We start from the raw sequence: 20470 nt of genomic DNA, 5'->3' as shown, positions 1-20470 counted from the left end.
CCAGGGAGAAACAGGACTCATGAAATAATGGGGCCCAAGAGAAATTATAATATTAGGACAAATTATTATAACATAAAAATATTAGGAGCTGTGAAATGTTTTCAATTATTAGATGTCCCTGGAATAAACAAGAGATGTACTCTGAAGTTGATGTGTTTAGTAGTGAGATATAAAAACCCAGCCAGTTCACACTCTGGTACACACAAAGGAACACAAACCTCATCTGTCAGGGATCTGAACACAACCAGCACTTCGGAAGGATGAGGCATGAACCAGAGGTTGAAAAAGACTTTCCCGTCAGCAGACAGCAAACACCAGGCCGGGGCTGGCAGCTCCTGCGGCATTGGAAGGAAGAGTGGGTAGCACAGCATTTCTCTCTCAGAAAAGAGGCGGCTCCAGCGGGAACTATTTAGACCGGCCCAGACTGTGGTGACTCACCAGCCCAGGGGCCCAAACCTGAGGGCAGCAGGCCGCTCCTGGGCGGCCACACTTATAAATATCCCCAGAGGGAAAAGAGCAGTTGGGCTGATTTCAGCCCGAGCTGTGAGGAGGAAGGAGTGGGCGCGCAGGGAGGGAGAGGTGCGGAAAGACAGGAAAGGAAGGGCGTGAAGGAGGTGGCTGGCACCACGCGGAGTGTCACAGGAGAAGGGGTTAAGGGGTTCAGAACAGACCTCCCCAGGATGTGCCACTTTGGCACGTGGTTGCTTTGAGGTGGCAGCAATTGACAACTTGCGGGTTCTTGAGAAACTTTGATCTCTCCCTCAAAGAATTTAAATTTGTGGCCTTGCCCACAACGAGAGTTATAACCAGACACAACTTTTCATGACCTACCTACAGGGCAAACTCATATTTGCTGAACATCTGCTCTTCTCAGCTCCCACAATGGCCTTCCTCCTTGCCGAGGCCTTGCTGCACCTCCGTCTTAGGTCAGGACGTCATGTGCGCCTCATTTCCCCTTTCCGTCTCTGACCTGTCGTGAGTGCGGGGTCTCTGCCTCTCCCGTGTATGTGGGGTTCTTATACGAATGTGTATAATTAATCTGAGTTATTTTCTCTTGTTAATCTGTCTCAGCTCAACTTGGTTATTATACCGGCTGGGAGGACCTAAAACGGTAGAGGAGAGTTTCTTCCTCCCCCACACACATCTCCTCACTTAATTCCTGTGATAACCCTTGGATGTACCTATTTTGTTCCTGTTTCACAGATGAGAAAACTGAGGTGACCAGATCTTGCCCACCGAGCTTGTAACAGGTGAATTTCAGAGTTAAGTGCATATCTGTCCAGTTCTAGAATCAGGCTCTAGAGAGCAGCCTGTTTTCCTCCCCTCCCACCCTGTTTCTCTCCAGGTTCTGCAGACTCTGGCCCTCTTTTTCTTGTCTCTCTTTGCTCTCCTCCACTTCTGAATACCTTTTCATCTCTTAGGCATCAGTATAGCATTCTCTTTGCTGTGATTTATGTACAAACACATAATCCACACCTGTGGGTTTAAGCACTTGGCACAGCCCAGGTACCCACTACCTAGCCTGAGAGTTAGAATGTCACCAGTTTTGTTGAAGCTTGACCCAAACCTCCCTGGTAGCCCCTCGAGGAACCACCCTCCTGAATTTTATACTGATCAGTGCTGGATTTTCTCTGAGATTTTGTTGGGTTTTGCCTGTTTTTGACCTTGATGACCTTCAATGGGGAGCTCATGATCTTTCCACTACACTTCCTGAGAAGTGGCATCCTGACCTGGTGTTTACATCATCTCAGGGGTGAGGCAGCCCACTGGGACTGCTTAAATTCCCCCCTTAAATAACGTCAGTCAGTGCCTTCAAGTCTAATTAACTGTGTTCATTTTGTGTGGAAAGTGGGGCCGTGTGCAGTGTCAGATGTGGGATCTGGCATCAGAGGACCTGACTTTGAGACCGACATCTGTCACCCACAGCTGTGTGGCCTTAGGTAGACTATCCTTTTCGAGTCCTTTTATCCATAAAATGGGGATAAAGACCCCTAACTCACAGCACTGGTATAATGAATGATTATTTAAAAGAGTATTAAGTATTTGAAAAGTACTTTGTAAGTTCTCATTTATAAATGAGGTGCTGTACAAAGTTTGCTATTACGATGCTAAGGTGTGAGTATGTGGTAAAGTGGCCAGGGGCAGGTGGGTGCTGAGGTATGCACGAGGCCCAGGAGAGAGGCACACTGGAATCCTCGGAATAATTGGATAAAGTGAGGACCTGAACCAGCTCACGAGAGGAATGTCTTAGAACTGAGGGTTAGGTGGTAAGGCCAGAGGCTAGTGCCATCTCGGGCCTGTCTTGGTTATGCTAGCCAGGGAATCCTGACGGACAGACACACAGCAGAAGGAGGAGTCCAGTGGAGGCAGAGTCCCCACCCTGCACAGTGCCTTGCGTGTGTGCCTGGGGCCCACTCAGCCCTCTGCTCTGCTCTTCCCAGTCTCCTGGCCCCTGGGCAATCCCATTCATGCTTCTGGCTGCAACTACCATCTATTCTCCTAAGACTCCTGAATCCACATTCGCAGACCTGGTCCCTCCCGTGTTCCACCTTGCTTGCTCAGGCCCCCGCAATTGAGACAGGCAAAAGTTGAACTCCTTAGCCCCTTCCATCCCAGTCCTGTGCCCCTTCCCATGTTTAAAGACCCACAACCCCTCAGTCCTCCAAACCAGAAACTGGGGAGTCGTTTGGAGACCCTCCCCTTCTCCTTCACTCCTTAGGTCCTACTGATTCCATCTCTCTCCCACACGTGCATCCCCTCCCACTGCCTAAAGTAAGGACTTTGGATGGGAGGGTCTTACCCTCCTGGGGGCATTTTGAAAACCAGAGGGGCATTTCTTGACTGTTGTTATTATTTCTGTGTTTCTAAGAGAGAGTCAGATGACCCTTTCCACTTATCAAAGTAAACTGTGATTCATTTTAACTGAGGACTGAATGTTTTCAATATCAAATATTCTGAAAATGAGACATTTTAAAGCATGAAAACTGTACTGTGAATAGAGTGAATCACTGGCCTTAAACCTACATTTCAAGTCTCAGGGTTTTAAACTGATCATTTGAAGCTCAGAACAAAGTGTGGAGTTAGGTTTGGAGAATTGGCTTTATTTCAGCAACCACAAAGTCAGACTATTCTGTTCTGGAGCAGACCAAAGCTAGCTTATTCCAGTTTTATCTCTATTATTCAGTTCACAGTGTTCAAAGGTACTCCAAGAAACACTGAGTATCAATGATAAAAGGTCACCAGGTCTGTGTGTGAGCACATGGGCCGCAGGCAGCAGCGAGGCTGAACCGGTCCTTGGACTCTGAGATCACATGTGTCCGTGGAGCCACAGGGCCCTCTACTAAGTGGTATCCTTTACTCCTTATCTGTTTTCTCCCTGCCATTTCCACACCTGACTGCAGGGAGCAGCCATCTGCTGAGGAGGGGCAGAGAGGGCAGCAGAAGGCTCTGGCTGCTCCGTGCAAGACTGTAGCCCAGGTCTCAGCCCCACAAAGGGGGCGTCCCATCAGCTCCTTGGCCTGACAGTTCCTTGACATGCTCAGCGTCGTCGCCCTTCATTTTCATTTCCCTTCAGCCACCCACTTGGGAGCATCAACTCCAGACCTCATCATCACCTGGGACCATGTCACCTCCAAAGTCCTAAACTCAATATCCTACTTTCCAGCTCAGTCTTTTATTCTTCCAGTTTTCTCACTCGTTCACGCCCACTAACCCTTCAACCCTACCAAATATGCTCCTTGACATCATCCCACCCTCCATCTCCCTCTGCCAGTTCCACTCCGACCTCACTCCCTACCAGACAGGGTCTCAAGTCAGACACATGAACCACTGTGTCACCGGCAGCTTCGGTCCTCTGCATTTTTGTGCTCCCCACTCACCTTCCTAGCAAAACCCCAGCTCCGGATGCCTCCAGCTATTCTGCTTTCTGCTTCTAGTCACACACAGCTGGAGAGGATCACACCACTAATTACACTGATGCAACCGCAGCCTGAGCTGTGTCGCCCTGCCCTGGGACAATCCTTTCTCTTTCCTTTGATCTGCTTTTAGCAGATGATGGCACATTCTGCTATTTCATAACTGAATTAAAAGACTCTGGCCAAACTCCCTCCACTTCCTGTGGGCCAGCCACCCCCGGCATCCTCCCTTTCAACCACAGTCAGGGGCAGAGGTGCACACCCGGGATGTGAAACGCGGACAGCCTCTGCCCTCAAGGAGCTCACGTTCCAGACGCAGTCGGACATGCAAACATGACTCTGTGCTAGAAGCACGGTGGAATGGATGTATATGAAAGTGTAGAGAAAAACCTGGAATGAGAAGCATCTGAGGCTTGTTGGGAGACTAGGAAAAGGAATTCATAGCTGAGGCTTCTGAGCTGTGACCCGTCACCTCCCTCTCCATCCTGCTTCCTCTGAGTAGCACTGCCGCCCCTTCTCCCATTTAAAAAATTGTACTTAAATAGATATAACATAAAATTTACATAGCATAATGTATACATAACATACATAACATAAGATTTACTGTTCGAACCATTTTTCAGTGTACAGTTCACGGCATTAAGACATTTGCATTGTTGTGCCCCCATCACCACCACCCAGAACTTTTTTCCATCTTCCAAACCGGAAACCCATACCCCTTACGTAATAGTGGCACTGCCACCTTTTTATTCCCCCATGCCAGAGACTGGGGGTGACATCCTGGAGCCCTCATTTTCCCTTAGCCCCACGGTAAGTCCGCCACCTGGCCTCGCTGATTCTGCCTCCAAAACATCTGTCGTCTGTGTGGTTTCAGCAGCTTCCTGAGCAACGTCCCTGACAGTCACGTGGCTCTTCTTTGCCCTGTTTGTTGAAGGACGAATGCCGGACTTCAGGATCTCATGTGTCCGTCTGTGCGTTTCATGTCTGATCCCGTCCTTACTGCCCCAGGTGGGAGCCCCTCACAAATCCGCACGTCATCTCGCATCTTTGTACCTTTGCACATGGGGGTTTCCCAGCTTGAGCTCGAGTTCTTTTCCTTGTCCACCTGAAACACCAGTCATCCTCTAAGATCCGGGTTCCCCGAAGTCTGCTGCACCCCTCATCCCCACTTTCCCAATCCTCCAGACAATATGGAACATTTTGTGGTGGGTGCTTTCATTATACTTTTATTCTTCATCACAGTGTGCTGTAATTTTCTATTTCCCCTCGCCCCAAGGGCAAGGACCATGTCCAACCCATTGCTGTACAGGTCTTGGCAGCAAGGCTGCCGTGTACTACTGCTGTTCAGGTTGTGCCCCGAGGCATCCAGCAGCGGCCCAGATCCAGCCTTTACTCGCCAAACTCTGCACCCAGATGTGGGGCTACCCCTACCCAGGGAAAGGGTGCCTTCTTCTAAGGTGCAGAAAGAAGCTATGTAGGATAGCTGTGACTCTGCCTGTCACATAGTAAGGGTTCGACTGGCATTAGTGTCCTCTCTCTGTACCTTCTTAGCTCCTCTATCAGCTAATGCCACTGCTCCTGGGAGTGTGGCCAAGTGTCAGCTGAGTCTGCAGACTGTGGACTCCTCTGGTACCATGAGGCGTGGAGGCCTCGAGGGGCAGCCTCCTAGGGAGGAGGGCTCCTCTCGGCTCCTCTTCTGCAGAGACTCTGGTCTGGTTTGGGGCAGGGGTGGGGTTCTCTGCTAAAACTGGACACAGCACATTATAGACATTACATCCTCTCAGGGATTACATAGCACCTTAGAATTTTAAACCTATAGAACTCACGGGGCTCTTCTCGTTGAGGGACAGCAAACGTGAGTCAGAGGCCAGCTTCCTCCCTTTCCTTGACCACGGCAGACATTCCCGGTCAGTTTCAACACTGTCGTACACTTGGGATGATTAGAGTCCTCCTCAGAAAGGCTCCAATCGTTGGAATTGGCACTAAAAACAAGACTTATTTCTTATCTTTAATCTAACCCAACTCCTTGTTTACTGGGTGAGGTGAGGTTCCCTCTCCTCCATGACGCTCATTCCTCCGCTCTGTCCCTCCATCTCTAGTGCGGCTTGGCCCCAGACAGTTTCCACTGAACTGGCCCCTTTCCTGGAAGGCTTTCCTCAGCAGTCCCATCCCTCAGACTTGAACTCTAGACACCTTAGCATTAAGAATCACAACACTTAACTTCAAGGAGATGCTTTGGTTTCCTCACTCCCTAGGTGAAGAGTTGAGGCCTAGAGACTGAAGAGAAGTGATTTGCCCTGAGGCCTCAGGCTAACTGATGACTGAGCTGGGTAAAGTCTATGCATTTTAACACCAGGCCGGGGCCTTCTCCCTGTACCTTTGTGTAGGAGACTGTTCTGTGTGGCATGGGCCCAGCTCCCACTGGGAGATGCACAGGACCCATGCCCATGGATAGGTTCTCCTGTGGGGAATCCGGCCTGCAATGTGCCTAGGCCGCTTTGAGTCTTGCTCTTGTTAAAAAACTCCCTCACTCTGAATTGAGGACATTTACTGTAAAGTAACTTCCTAAAATTCATGCTAAACCTTCCAAGGAAGAGTGTAACCAGTTCAACTACTTTTGCCTTTTCATTTGCAAATATCCCTCCTCTATGATGTGGTTAGTGGTATTGGCTCCTTTGTTTTCTGTAAAAGGTAACCACCTAAAGCAAACCTGTGCATAGTAAATGAGGACCATCATGTAATGTGTGAGAAACCCAATAAAGGCTGGTCATGGCAAGGGCCAAGGCTTTTGCTCCCCTTGAGAGAAAAGCCATGCTGTCCCTTTTCCTCCACAGGACTCAGTAGTCCATGTGAATGTCTCATTTCATCCATAATGACTTGGACACTGTGGGCCAGTGTCTGCATCACCCTTATGTGGCTTTATTATTATGTTCAATATTTATTTACTTAGTCTATGGAATGACTCATAGACTTTGGAATTAGAAAGAATTTTACACAATATCTTTTCTGAACTTCCACAGAAGACAGAAGTTCCTGTCTCTATAATCCATTTTATATGAGTGTATGAAAAGGGACCTGTTAAATCCAGAGAGTTTAGGAAGCAGGGGATGGGTACGGTGGAGAAACACAGAATCTCTACCAGTTGCCCACCCATTGCCTGACTGTATCAGTTGGACTCCGTCTGATTGCTCACCCTTCACGGACCAAATGCTTGCCCTGGAATTACCACATACTAACTGACCATGATGTAGGGCTCTAGGCTTTCTCTGGAGTGGCTGTTTCCCTTAATCTTAATGAAACACACATTCATCCAGAAGAAACAGTAAAGGAACAGAGCAAGACCTACAAGTTAGAGAGTTTTTTTCCCCTTTCTCCCCTCTCACTGGCTGCTGTAAATAGACTTCCTGAATACATTTTATCCTAAACACAAATGTAGTGAAGTCATGATTAGACTTCTGGAAACTGTTTTAAAAATTTGATCTCCAGTTTTTAGATTATAAATGGTTGACTTGGCTAGGGGATGGTTGAGAGAATGGAACTGGGGAGTCTTAGAGGATTATCCTGTGATGTTTGACATGACAGAAAGATACACTTAAGCCTCATTGGGCAATAGGTCAAACCCTATACAAAATAGTTGATCTACTGAGCTCTCTTCGCCTTACTCTTCCCTCAAATGCATTCTTTCATTAGGTAAACCCTGAAGTCTCCCCAAGTGAGAGCAACAGTGGAGCTCATGAGACAAAACACCAGCACCCACAAATTGGGCACCTTGTCAGCATCAAGGTAGGACTGGCTGCTGTTTTGATAGCCAGTTGCCAGTCAGCCAAGGGCAGAACTCCTCTCATTCTCTAGCCTGTCCCATCATCCCCACTTCCTTAGTAAACTCCTACTTCCCTGTCACCTGCTCTTTGAATTTCTCCCTGAAGCCCTGGGTTAAACACTCCTTCCTTTATGCCCTCACAGAACTTTTTACATAACTTTAAGATGTTATCTTTGAAATCTCTGAAGTTACTTTTTTCTTTATAGAACTTTCCCCTGTGAGACTGAATTTATTGCCAGAGTCAGCAGTTTAATCCCCTTTGTAACTCCAGCACACAGCAAAGTGCCTGCTACTAAGTAAGCACTGAACAAATAATGTTTGAACAATGCATGAATAAAAAGTGAGTGAAATAGTGCTCAGATACAAATGGACCTTCGATCCCTTTCACCTGTCTGTTCATATTTATTATTCCCGATACTTAGCACTAAACTCCATGCAGTAAGGAAAAAAGTAAGGGGGGAAGTAAGCTCATCCCACAGGCTGTTTTTCCTCCCCCTCAGAGACCACATAACTGTATAATACCTCCTTGTATTTTTAAAGGAAATGTGGTCACTGACTGCACAGGTATGCTAACTCCTCATCCAGGTGAGTGAGCTCTAGGTTGGTTGAGCTGAGGACATTTGGGAAACTGGATAAAGCACTATAAGAAAGTATGGAAACAGCTCTACTCTCATCACTTAGTATCACTACTTATATATATTTTTTCAGTCAGAGAAATACGGAAAAACACTGATTTATCCAAGGCACTTGTATGCCATTTTTTCCATTAATATTTCTTCTATTCCATTGAGTGAAATATTTGAAGCTAGGACAGCTCAAGATCAAGTCTATTTATTTGTTTGCTTATTTTAGATGCTGGTTTATATGAAAGGGTGTGACTGATGAAAATCTTAGGGCTCTCCAGGGGAAAATAAAGCTGCATAGATTGAAGCAGCAGTCAAACAGCCCATAAACAGAGAACGCCTTCTGGGTTCAAATACAAGGATACTCTTATTCTTGAAGTGTTAACTCTTTCTTTTGCCCTTCTGGACCAGAAGATCAAGGTCAAATTTAGTAAAGGGAGCAAGACTTCCACATCAGACTTAACATGCTTCTTCCCTGGGAGGGGTGGGGTGGAGAGGGGTAGTAACAAGCTCTAGGGGAAATTACTCACCTGGGCTCAGCCTTGAGGCCCTCTTTGGAGTCCCTCAACCCCTTCTTTCTCGTGGTTGCCCCACCATAAAAAAGGTGTCCCTGATGGTTGGGAAGTCTTCCTGCAGAGCTCTTAGGCTGTTGCCGTATGTCATGATCTGACCCTGAAGAGCATAGTGAGACCTGCAGTGGTTAAACCTGAATCATCAGAAGAGATGATGGCCAGGAGGTGAGTCCAAGTTGTTCCATCTCTCACAGAGGCTCCAGGATCTGCTTCCCTGGAGGATCTTCCAAAGAGAGCAGAGGCCCTCCACCATAAAGAAGTCTCTGTCGGGGTCAGGCTGCTAGTGCAGGAAGACAGAGGCATGGGCCCCTCAAGGCACCTGCTGTTCTTCCCCTTTGCGGCTCCTTCTTCTGTGTGTCAGAGGACAGCTTCGTGTGGTTTTACCCAATAGGACTGTGGCTTACCTGAAACAAACCACCTGATACATTGTCTGGATTTCTATACAATATTGCTGTTAAATTCAGAGTGAGGGCAATCAGCACGTGCCGTTCACATATACTTATACTTACTTCTGACAATATTCCACTATAATGTCTCTCTTGGCTTTCCCAATTTCATCCTGTAACAGAAAAAGATGACAGTTCTTCTGTGAGACAGTTGGTTATAAAAACTCCCCAAGCTAGTATGCAACTACAAACTCACAGCAAACTTAATGCAGAAAAAGGCTACACTTTGAGTGTGCTGGTTACTCCTTCTGAGGTTCAACCTGCTGGGAATCATTCCTCCCTGGGGCTCCCCTACTCCTGTACATTTTGCTGGGTGAGTCAAGAACGTGAGGCCCTGACCATTCTTTACCTGGGCCATTACTTGGGGTCATGTTTGCAGGAAGCAATCTTAAAGGACAAGGTAATGTCTCCCTCTGGGGAAGAAGAGCAGTCTTGCTATAAGAAAGGTGGATTCCCCCAGGCTCAGTAATACTCAACAATGACAAACCCACTGCTTGCATCCAGGCTGCTCCATGTTGCCCCCTTGGGACTTGGGAGGCCAAGGGCACTGACACAAACATAAAGCTCATGTTGCCTGCTCTGCTGTGAATAATAAAGGTCTTTTGTCTCTGACCTAGGATCTTGTGTCTTCTGCCAGCATCCACAGGACAGTCACAGGTCAACTCACTGGCTTATAAGTAGGCTAAAATCCCAGACCTGGACAAAACACGCAGGTATATTGCCTGAGCCCTTTCTAGTCTGACAAGCATTGGATAATCCTAAGAGCAGTTAATGGGCTATTACATTTTCCACTTGGTCAATAATTTTGAATATTGCAGTAAAAAAATGTAACTTATCACTTCAATGACTTATTAAAAGGAGTCCTTTGTCTCCACTATTGCTCAGCAGTAATCTTGAAGTCCGGCTTCCCTCACATCCCATTTGTAAAACTGTATTAGGTAAATGTAAGTCTTCCCTTTTCTGTCACATTAGGGAAAAAGCCTAGAGGTTGCAAACCTGCCATTTCTCTCTCACATAGCGATGCACTAGCTTAATGATTTCCTCATCCAAAATTAATAAATAGTGAAATGATATTCACAAAATTAAGCAACACTTTTAACTGTTTAAAGACTTGAGTTTTCTAAACACTTTTCAACAGAAGGGCTAATAGGAACATGATGGCAGTGCCCAAAAAACAAAATAGCAGGTGAATTAGATGGCAAGAGTCTCTTTTCACTTTGTCTAAACACCTTAAGTACCAGTGGGTCATTCAGGAAAGATCAAATGTTTCAGAGCAGGTGCTGAAACCAATTCAACTTAGAAAGTGACAAAACAAAATGTGACCTTGGAAAAGTGCACATATTTTAAAAACTAGACTGCAGTTAACTTGAATTGCTTCTTTTCTATTTCTGATTGAACTCCCCTTTTCAGTTCTTTATAGTATATTTTCAATGGTCCTATCTACATAGGCTGAATGCAACAGATGTCGGGTTAAGAGTTTTTATTTGCTCAAATGTGAAAGATGCCACGAGAGTGTTAGGGAGCCCTTCTGACTGCACTCACGAGGCTCTCCACTGCATCAGCCACGGTTGGTTTCCTGAGGAGGAAGGCATCACGCTCTGCAGTCCCACCTTTTCTGGCTGAACAGACACAAAAGCTTCGGGAGTTCTGGCAAGTGAACAGAGACATCTGAGCCCAAGGCAAGTGGACATGTAACGAGAAGACAACTCCAGAATTGTCTGAAGGACAGGAACACCTGAGGCTGTGTATGGGGCTTGCAGCAGGGGGCGGTGGCTCTGCCTCTATGGCCTTGGCTGCTTCCAGTGTTTCTGATTCTATGCACTGGGGATGCTGATGTGTCACCATCCTCCCTGGGAACCCCAAGTGCCTGAGGTATGCACCAGCAGTCCCAAACTTCACTGTCTGGCCCAGTGTTTGTACTGTTCAGGTGCCTTTGTATCCTCCTGGCCTCATCTATAGGGGGACCTGGACTGAAGTGGCCTCCCAAGGGTCTGCTCGACTAGACATTGGTCTTGTATCTCCCATCCACACATTGGAAATGTGGATTTAGGGCCCTTGAACTCTGGCCATAACAGTAACTTTAGTAGTAGAGTAGCTTTGCCTGTTTTATTTTTTATTCTAAATTTGCTAGAATTAAATTAGTGTCATTGGTAGACCCCAATAAAATACTCAGAGTATTCACAGTTATTGCAGAATACAAATATCTCTCTTTCTCTGTCATGGTGAGAAGAGATCAAAACATAGGAGAGCCCTGACTGGTATGATCAGTGGGTTGGGTGTCGTCCCACAAACCAAAAGGTCACCAGTTCAATCCCAGGTCAGGACACATGCCTGCGTTGCAGGCCAGATTCTTGGTTGGGGGCATGTGAGAGGCAACCGATCAATGCTTCTCACCCTCTCTTTAAAAATAAATGAATGAAATCTTAAAAAAAGACATAGTAGGGCATTCCTGCTTTGTAGATGTATCTCTTTAGAGGCCGTGTCTCCCTGACAACACACCATTCTATTCTAAGCAATGACAAAACCCTTGTTAGAATAGTGAGGGTGGTTCTGTGCTTCTCTTTAAGATAGACGTGGAAAATTTGGAGAGGCCAGTATTCTTTGTTCTACTTCCTTTGAAGTCTGAAAAATACAGAGAAAGGGAAGAAGGGGAGGAAGGGAAAAGTAAGAGAAGGGAGAAGAAGGAAGAACAGAAGAGAAGAGGCTGCAGTTAGGAACTTGTTTAACTCCTTCATACACTGGAGCATACTGGAGGGAGATGAGCCTTCGCAGTGTTCACACAGGGTTCAGAATGCAGCCCATGCTGGTCACTCTGGGAGTTCAGGCATCCTTCAGTCCCATAACACTCTGCCCTTCATGGACTTAAAAGAGGACACATTTATTCTAACCCCCTATTCCCCCAGTACAGTACCTTCTGGCAGACTGAGATCTTACTGAAGGAAGAATAAAGTTGTTTGGAACTTTTGGAGTCGGGGCTGATAGCAATCTCTCTGTGCCATTTATCATTCTGGAACTTCTTCTGGTTGAACCCTGAGTTCTCAGATCTGAACTTTTTTCCTAAAATATTTCAAACCAAAGTGAATTTAATTTTTGGACATATAAGTCCTGAGGTAATGGCTATAAAGTCATCTCACCACCACAACTGACCACAGACACATGTGCATGACTAGATACAGGGGGACGGGTGGGAATGGAGAGAAGGAGAAGGAAGTAAGAGTAAGGGGGAGAAGGGAGGAGAGCTACCATTTTGTAGAATGAAGGGGTGAGACACTAAGTGTAACTATTTCCAGAGTATAGTGCAATTGTCCTAAGTGCTCTGCAAAACATTCTCTGTTTCACAAGGTGGCTAGTTGGAGTGCTCGAACAGTGTGGCCTCTCAAAGAACACTGCTGATGGACTCCATGCTGCCCGATCTGAGGAAGAGTTTCAGGGGGCCCACTCTGGTGCAGCCGAAGCAGGTGAAGGTGGGCTATTTAAGCTGCCACACATGATGCAGTGATGAAGGAGGGAGAGGTGGAGGAAGAGTGGGGGAGAGGTGGAGGGTGGGTGGGGGAAAGGAAAAGGAAGATAGAGAAGAAAAAAGGGGAAATCCATATTTTCCAATATTCCTATTGCTTATGGAGCTATCAAGTATGATGGATGGAATTCTTTTAAATTTTCCTAAAATACTAAGAGAAAAATATTAAATTTTCAAGAAAAGACCACTCTTTTTCAAAGAAAGAAATAAGGAGTTATTTTCTGTATTGCTAAAGGAGAATGACGCAAAAGAAAAAAAAATCCTTGGTAAAAATGTAATATTTCCATCCTGACTTTTTCTGAAGACCCTGTGTTATTCCAGTCTCCTGGACATTGTAGAACATACCAGTTCAGAATACTTGAGAGGTCTTAGAAATGCCGTGAGTGAGCCCAGAGTGAGAAAACACAAACTCTGCAATCAGGTCCCAATGTTGACACTCAGCTGGTGATCTTGGCTCTTTTCCTTAACCTTTCAGAACCTGTTTTCTCATCTAGAAAAAGGGGAAGATGCCCCACTCCCCATCTCACAGGGCTGTTGAGGAGGTTCCATGAGCCCATGCATATCCACTCGTTAGCTCACTACCTTGCCTGGACCAGAAGCTGCTGAATTGAACTGCTAACGCTCTGACTCCCTCACCTGCCTTCAACATCCCAGCCATAACCCATCTTTCATTTCTATCCCTGATTGCCTCCTCTTTTCCAGCCCCTTCCACAAATACACCTATTTTATTCTTAACTTTCCCTCCTCCTCAAGCTTCCTCCTCAATTCTGACCAAACTTCTTAAAGAGCTATTATGGACTAAATGTTTGTGTCTCCCCCTAATTGCTTATGTTGAAGCCCTGACCCCCAATATGATGGTATTTGGAGATAGGGCCTTTGGAAAGTAATTAGTGTTAGATAAGGTCATAAGGGTGAGGCCCTAATCTGATAGGGCCAGTGCCCTTATAAGAAGAGAAAGACACAGAGTTCTCTCTCTCTCTGCCTGTGAGGCCAGAGAGGGTCAACACCCTCACATGCTCGTAAGCATGTTGATACACACATGCGAGAAAGGAAGAGAGCTCTCACCAGAAATTGGCCATGCAGGCACCTTGTTCTTGGGGTTACAGCCTCCAGAACTATGAGAAAATACATTTCTGTTGTTTGAACTACTTAGTCTATGGTATTTCATTACAGCAACCTGAGCAGACTATTACAGGAGCAGTAGATATACACTGCTTCTGTATTTCTATCACCTTCTCACTCCTAAACTCTGGCAGTCTGGCTTTCACCTTCATTAGACCTGCTCTCTCAGAGTCAGCAATGAACTTGGAGAATGTCAAATGGTCTCATTTTAATCTCTGGTTCTTTCCTCTAGAATTAACTTTATTAACTTCCACCTTCTTATTCTTTTTTATTCTTTAAAAAATAATAGCTTTATTGTGGTACATTTAACATTCAATTAACAGCACGTATTTAAAGTGTACAATACGATAACTTTTAGTACATGTATACAAACTGAAAGAATCACTGCAAAAAAACCCCCACAAAAACCAAAATCCCCAAACCCCCTAGCCCTCCCATCCAGCCCCCTTTACTCAAATAACCATTGCTCTGCTTTCTGCAACTATAGATCAGAGTGCATTTCCTAGAACTTTATGTAGAGTCATAAAGCATGTAGTCTTTTTTTTTTTTTGATCTGGCTTCATCTATATTGTTGTGTACATCAATAGTTCGTATCTTGTATTGTTGAGTATTATTACATTGTTTGAATATACCACAATTTGCTTATATATTCATCTGGTGATGGGTATTTTTGTTCTTTCCAGTTTTTGGCTATTTTAAATAAAGCTGCTATAAACATTTGTATATGTCTTATATGGATGTGTGCTTTCTCTTGGGTAAATATCTAGGAGTGGAATGCTTGGATCATCTGGTAAGTATATGTTTAACTTTTTAAGAAAGTGCCAAAACTATTTTCCAATATGATTGACCATTTTGGATTTCCATCAGCAGTATATGAGAGTTCCAGATTCTTCACATCCTTGCCAATATGGTTGTTTAAATTTTAACCATTAAAATGGCTATGCTGTCATTTTTCTAGGGTTTTAATTTGCATTTTCCAATGACTAATGGTGTTGAAAACCTTTTCATGTGCTTTCTTGTCATCTGTACATCTTCTGAAATGACTCACTTCTTCTTTTTACTGTTGTTCAAGTACAGTTGTCTCTGTTTTCCCACCACCACTTTCCCCTGCCCCAACAACCCTCACCTCCCACTCTCGACCCTTGTCCATGGGTCCTTTTACATGTTTTTTGATGACCCTTCCCCTTCTTTCCCATGTTATCCCCCTCCTCCCTCCCATCTGGTTACTGTCTGTTTGTTCTTATTTCAATGTCTCTGGTTATATTTAGTTAGTTTGTTTGTTTTGTTGATTAGGTTCCACTTATAGGTGAGATCATATGGTATTTGTCTTTCACCACCTGGCTTGTTTCACTTAGCATAATGCTCTCCAGTTCCATCCATGCTGTTGCAAAGGGTAGAAGCTCCTTCTTTCTTTCCATTGTGTAGTATTTCATTGTGTAAATGTACCATAGTTTGTTGATCCACTCATTTACCAATGGCACTTAGGTTGCTTCCAGGACTTGGTTATTGTAAATTTTGCTGCTATAAACATTGGGGTGCATAGGTTCTTTTGGGTTGATGTTTCAGGGTTCTTAGGGTATAATCCCAGCAGTGGAATTGCTGGGTCAAAAGGTAGTTCCATTTTTAATTTTCTGAGAAAATTTCATACTGTTTTCCACAGTGGCTGCACCAGTCTGCATTCCCACCAACAGTGCACTAGGGTTCCCTTTTCTCTACAACCATGCCAGCACATATCATTTGTTGATTTGTTTATGATGGCCATTCTGAATGATGTGAAGTGATATCTCATTGTGGTTTTAATTTGCATCTCTCTGATGGCTAGTGATGCTGAGCATCCTTTCATATGTCTCTGGGCCCTCTGTATGTCCTTTTTAGAGAAGTGTCTGTTCAGGTCCTTTGCCCAGTTTTTAATTGGATTATTTGTCTTCCTGGAGTGGAGACATCTGAGTTCTTTATACATTTTGGAGATCAAACCCTTGTTCAAGCTGTCATTGGCAAATGTATTTTCCCATACAGTTGGTTCCCTTTTCATTTTGCTGATGTTTTCTTTAGCCATGCAGAAGCTTTTTATTTTGATGAAGTCCCATTTGTTTATTCTTTCCTTTATGTCCCTTGCTCTAGGGGACATATCAGTGAAAATATTGCTGCATGGAATATCTAAGATTTTCATGCCTATGTTCTCCTCTAGAACTTTTATGGTGTCATGGCTTATATTTAAGTCTTTTATCCATCTTGAGTTTATTTTTGTGTATGGTGTAAGTTGGTGGTCAAGTTTCCTTTTTCTTTTTTCACATATAGCTGTCCAGATCTCCCAATACCATTTGTTGAAGAGGTTATTTTTATTCTATTTTGTGCTTCTGCCCCCTTTGTTGAATATGAATTGACCATAGACACATGGGTTTATTTCTGGGCTTTGTATTCTGTTCCATTGATCTATGTGTCTGTTCTTTTGCCAGTACCAGACTGTTTTGATTACAGTGGTCTTGTAATTCAGTTTGATGTCATGATTCACTTCTTGACACACTTCCTTCTTTTGGCTTTGGTAGCAGTGCATGCAATTGTATTCTCTGTCTCTCTTTTTTTTTTCCTCCCCGTCCTTCCCTTCCTCTTCTTCCCTTTCACTCTGTTCATCATTTATTTCTCCTTATTATATCATTAGCCCTCTTCCTGCCCCACACTTGTAGGAAAGCATATAAACACACACATATATATACATACACACACATATATATTTTTTTTACCCTAATGCCTCTTTACCCCTCCCCATGCTGCAGGTCTTTTCAGGTTCTTCCTCTTAATGCCTCTTCTCACCCACCCTGTGTTCCTATCTAGTGACTTTCAATGTCTGCTCCCTGGGTGGATCTCAGGGAGTGACTCATAAGCCTCTCAACCTCCACTGCAATCAGAACAACTCCAGTTATAGCTGTTTGATTATTAGTATTCATCATAAGATTAACTTAATTAAGTAAAAGAATGTATATGTCAACTTTGCATGAAAGCCATAACTGGTGGCTAAGTGGGGCTCATTTTTTCCCAGCCTCCATCTGTCCTCACTCTCACACCTGAGCATCTGAAGGGTCTTTCTCAGAATGCTCACATGGCCACCCCTGCCTGCCAAAAAGCTCATCCTCAGGTCTTCCCAAATGCCCCCTCTCTGGGCTAGTCTTCCTGGTTCCAAGATGTGACCTCTTTTTTTCTTTGAATTCCTTCTGTAGCTTGTTGGACCTCTTTTATGCATTGTACTTGAACTACTTGCTGGCCTGTCTTCCTTTCCCACACTGGTCTGTAAGTTCCCCAGGAGCATGGATTGTACCTCAGTGTTACTTGATGAGCCCAACTTATAGCAGGTACTGAATTAACATTTTGGTGGTTGAATTTTTAAAAACAATTTACTCTATCCCTGTTTGCTACTTCAGTATCTGATTCCTATAAGAATTAATGTTTGGCAGAAATGGAGATTTGCCCTTGGCTTCAGATTAAGTATTCTTCACATACTTATGAATTTGTAATCTCCTGTTAAGGTGAAGATTAGAAATAGATAAATAGAGGTAGATAAATATGATAAGGGATAAATGTGATGAGCTATACAGAGTCCATAAGGCTTAAAGAATGTTTAAGTATAAAATATTTAATTTTTATACTTAAGTTGCATTCACCAGTGCACACACACAAGAGAAATGGGGGGAAATATCTGTGAACTGATTAGGAGTGATTTCCAGGATATATTGCTAAGTGAGAAAACCAAGTACAAAGGAGTATACACAGGGTGGGGCAAAGGTAGGTTTACAGTTGTTCATATGGAAAGTAATACAATAATTAGTAAATAATAATAATACAAGAATAAACTATTTAACATCCCTAGAACTGTAAACCTACTTTTGCCCCACCCCGTATATATGGATAAAATCCAAACATCATGATAAAATCATTAAAAAAATAGGAATTGAAGAAAATATCCTCAACCTGGTAAAATGCATTTCTGAAAAATCCCCCTTCTCCTCTCTCTAAAATCAAAAAGCATGCCCTCAGGCCAGGATAAAAAAAAGAATAAGACAATAATATCCCCATTTCTACTCAATGTTGTTCTAGAAGGTCTAGCTAGGCCAATTAGGCAAGGGAAAAAATCCAGTTTGGAAAGTAATTAGTAAAATTATCTCTATTTGCAGATGACATGATCTTGTATATAAAAAATCTCAAGGAATATATACACATAAACACAGGTAAACTATTAGAATGAATAAATGAGCTTAGCAAAATTGCTGGGTATACAAAATTCAACTGTATTGCTAGAGACCAGTAATAAACACTCTGAAAATGAAGTTAAGAAAGTAATTTCACTTATAATAATATCAAAAAGAATAAAATACTTTTGAATTAATTTAACAAAAGAAGTACAAGGCTTATACCTTGAAAACTATGAAATACTGTTAAAAAAATAAAGAAGACCTAAATAAATGAAGTCATCTTGTGTTCCTGTATCAGAAGATTTAATATTGTCAGATGTCAATAGTACCCAAACTAACCCAAATAGTACCCAAAATAACCAACGTAATCCTTCTCAAAATCCTAAATGGCTTTTTTTAAAAAACAGAAATTGGCAAGCTGATTCTAAAATTCATATGAAAATGCAAGGGACCCAATACAGCTAAAGCAATCTTAAAAAAGAAGAAACTTGAAGGACACATACTTCTTAATTTCAAAACTTAACACTACTCTACAGTAATCAAAGCATAATGGTAATAGTATAGAAGTAGACATAGATCAATGAAGTAACATTTTGAGTCCAGAAATATACTCTTATGTTTTATAGTGAATTGATTTTTGATGCCGGTGCCAGGACAATTCGGTGCAGAAAGATGAATCTTTTCAACAAAACACCCTGGCTGGTGTGGCTCAGTGGATTGAGTGCTGGCCTGCAAACCAAAGGGTCAACAAATGGTGCTGGGACAGCTGGAACCACACACAAAAGAATGAAGTTGCACCCCTACTTTACACTACGTACCAAAATCAACCATGAATAGATTTTAGACCTAAATGAAAGAGCTAACACTACAAAAATCTTAGAAGAAAACATAGGAGTAAGTCTTTGTGACTTCGGATTAGGCAATGATTATGTAAATATGATACCAAAAGAATAAATGACAAAAGAAAGGATTTGTAAATTGGACTCATCAAAATGAAACACTTTGGTTTCAAAGGACACCATAAAAAAAGTGAGAAGATGGCTTTCAGAATGGGAGAAAATATTTGCAAATCATAGACATGTTTTCAGAACATATGAAGAACTTTTACAATTCAATAATAAAAAGACAAAAAAATCTAAATCTGTAAAAGCACAAAGGATTTGAATAGATATTTCTCTAACAAAGATATACAAATGGCCAATAAGCACATGAAAAGATGCTCAGCATCATTAGTAACTGTAGAAATGCAAATCAAAACCACAGTGAGATATCATGTTACTCACACTAGGATGGCTAAAATAAAAAAGAGAGAAAATAACAAGTGTTAGCAAAACTAAAACATACATCTTTACAAAAGCTGGTACTTGAATGTTCATAGCAGCATTATTCATAACAGCCAAAAAGTAAAATCAAGCCAATGTCTGTCAACTGATGAATGGATAAACAGTATGTGGTATATCCATAAGATATTACTCATCAGTAAAAGGGAATGAAGTACTGATACATGCTAAAACATGGATAAAACTTGAAAACATAACACTAAGTAAAAAAAAATATCCAGACCTAAAAAGACATGTGTTATGATTCCATTTATATAAAATGTCCAGAATAGGCAAGTCTGTAGAGACAAGAAGCACATTTCTGGTTGCTAGGGGCCGGGGAAGGGAGGAATAGGAGTGACTGCTAATGAATACATTCTTTTGAGCATGATGAAATGTTCTTGAATTAGATAGTGGTGATGGTTGCATAATCTTCTGAATTAAACACTGAAAAGGAGTAAATTTTATGTAATATAAATTATACCTCAGTAACAATAAAATAAATCCAGAAAAAGAGAGAGTATATATTGTATGTTAACTTTTGTGGATAAAAGAAGGGACAAATGTATGTGCTTACTTTTGTAAAAAGAAATACAGGAAGTATAAAACATAAAACAATGGAATCATTTATCTACAAAGGTCAGGGGTGAAGGAAAAGGTTTTGTTTTTTATTCTAGCTAGTCAATATTATAGACTTAGATATAAAGAAAAAGTTGTTAGCAAATTACTGAAAATTAAAAGATCCAGTAAAGAGTTGGTCCTATGTTCAATCACTTCAGGAAAGAAGGAAGAAAGGGAAATGGGGAAGGGAAGAAGATAAAAAGAAGGAAAACAGAGAGAATGTGAAGGAGGGAAAGGGGGAGGAGAAGTGAGGGGGCAGAGGCAGTCGTAGGAAGGGTAGTAGGGAAGAAAGGGGCAGCTGCTGGAAGTGGTAGTCTGCCCAGGCTCCTCAA

This window comes from Phyllostomus hastatus, unplaced genomic scaffold (assembly GCF_019186645.2).
Source record: "Phyllostomus hastatus isolate PE091 unplaced genomic scaffold, TTU_PhHast_1.1 phas_contig_40, whole genome shotgun sequence".
Taxonomy (NCBI): domain Eukaryota; kingdom Metazoa; phylum Chordata; class Mammalia; order Chiroptera; family Phyllostomidae; genus Phyllostomus; species Phyllostomus hastatus.
This window is presented reverse-complemented; position numbering follows the sequence as displayed.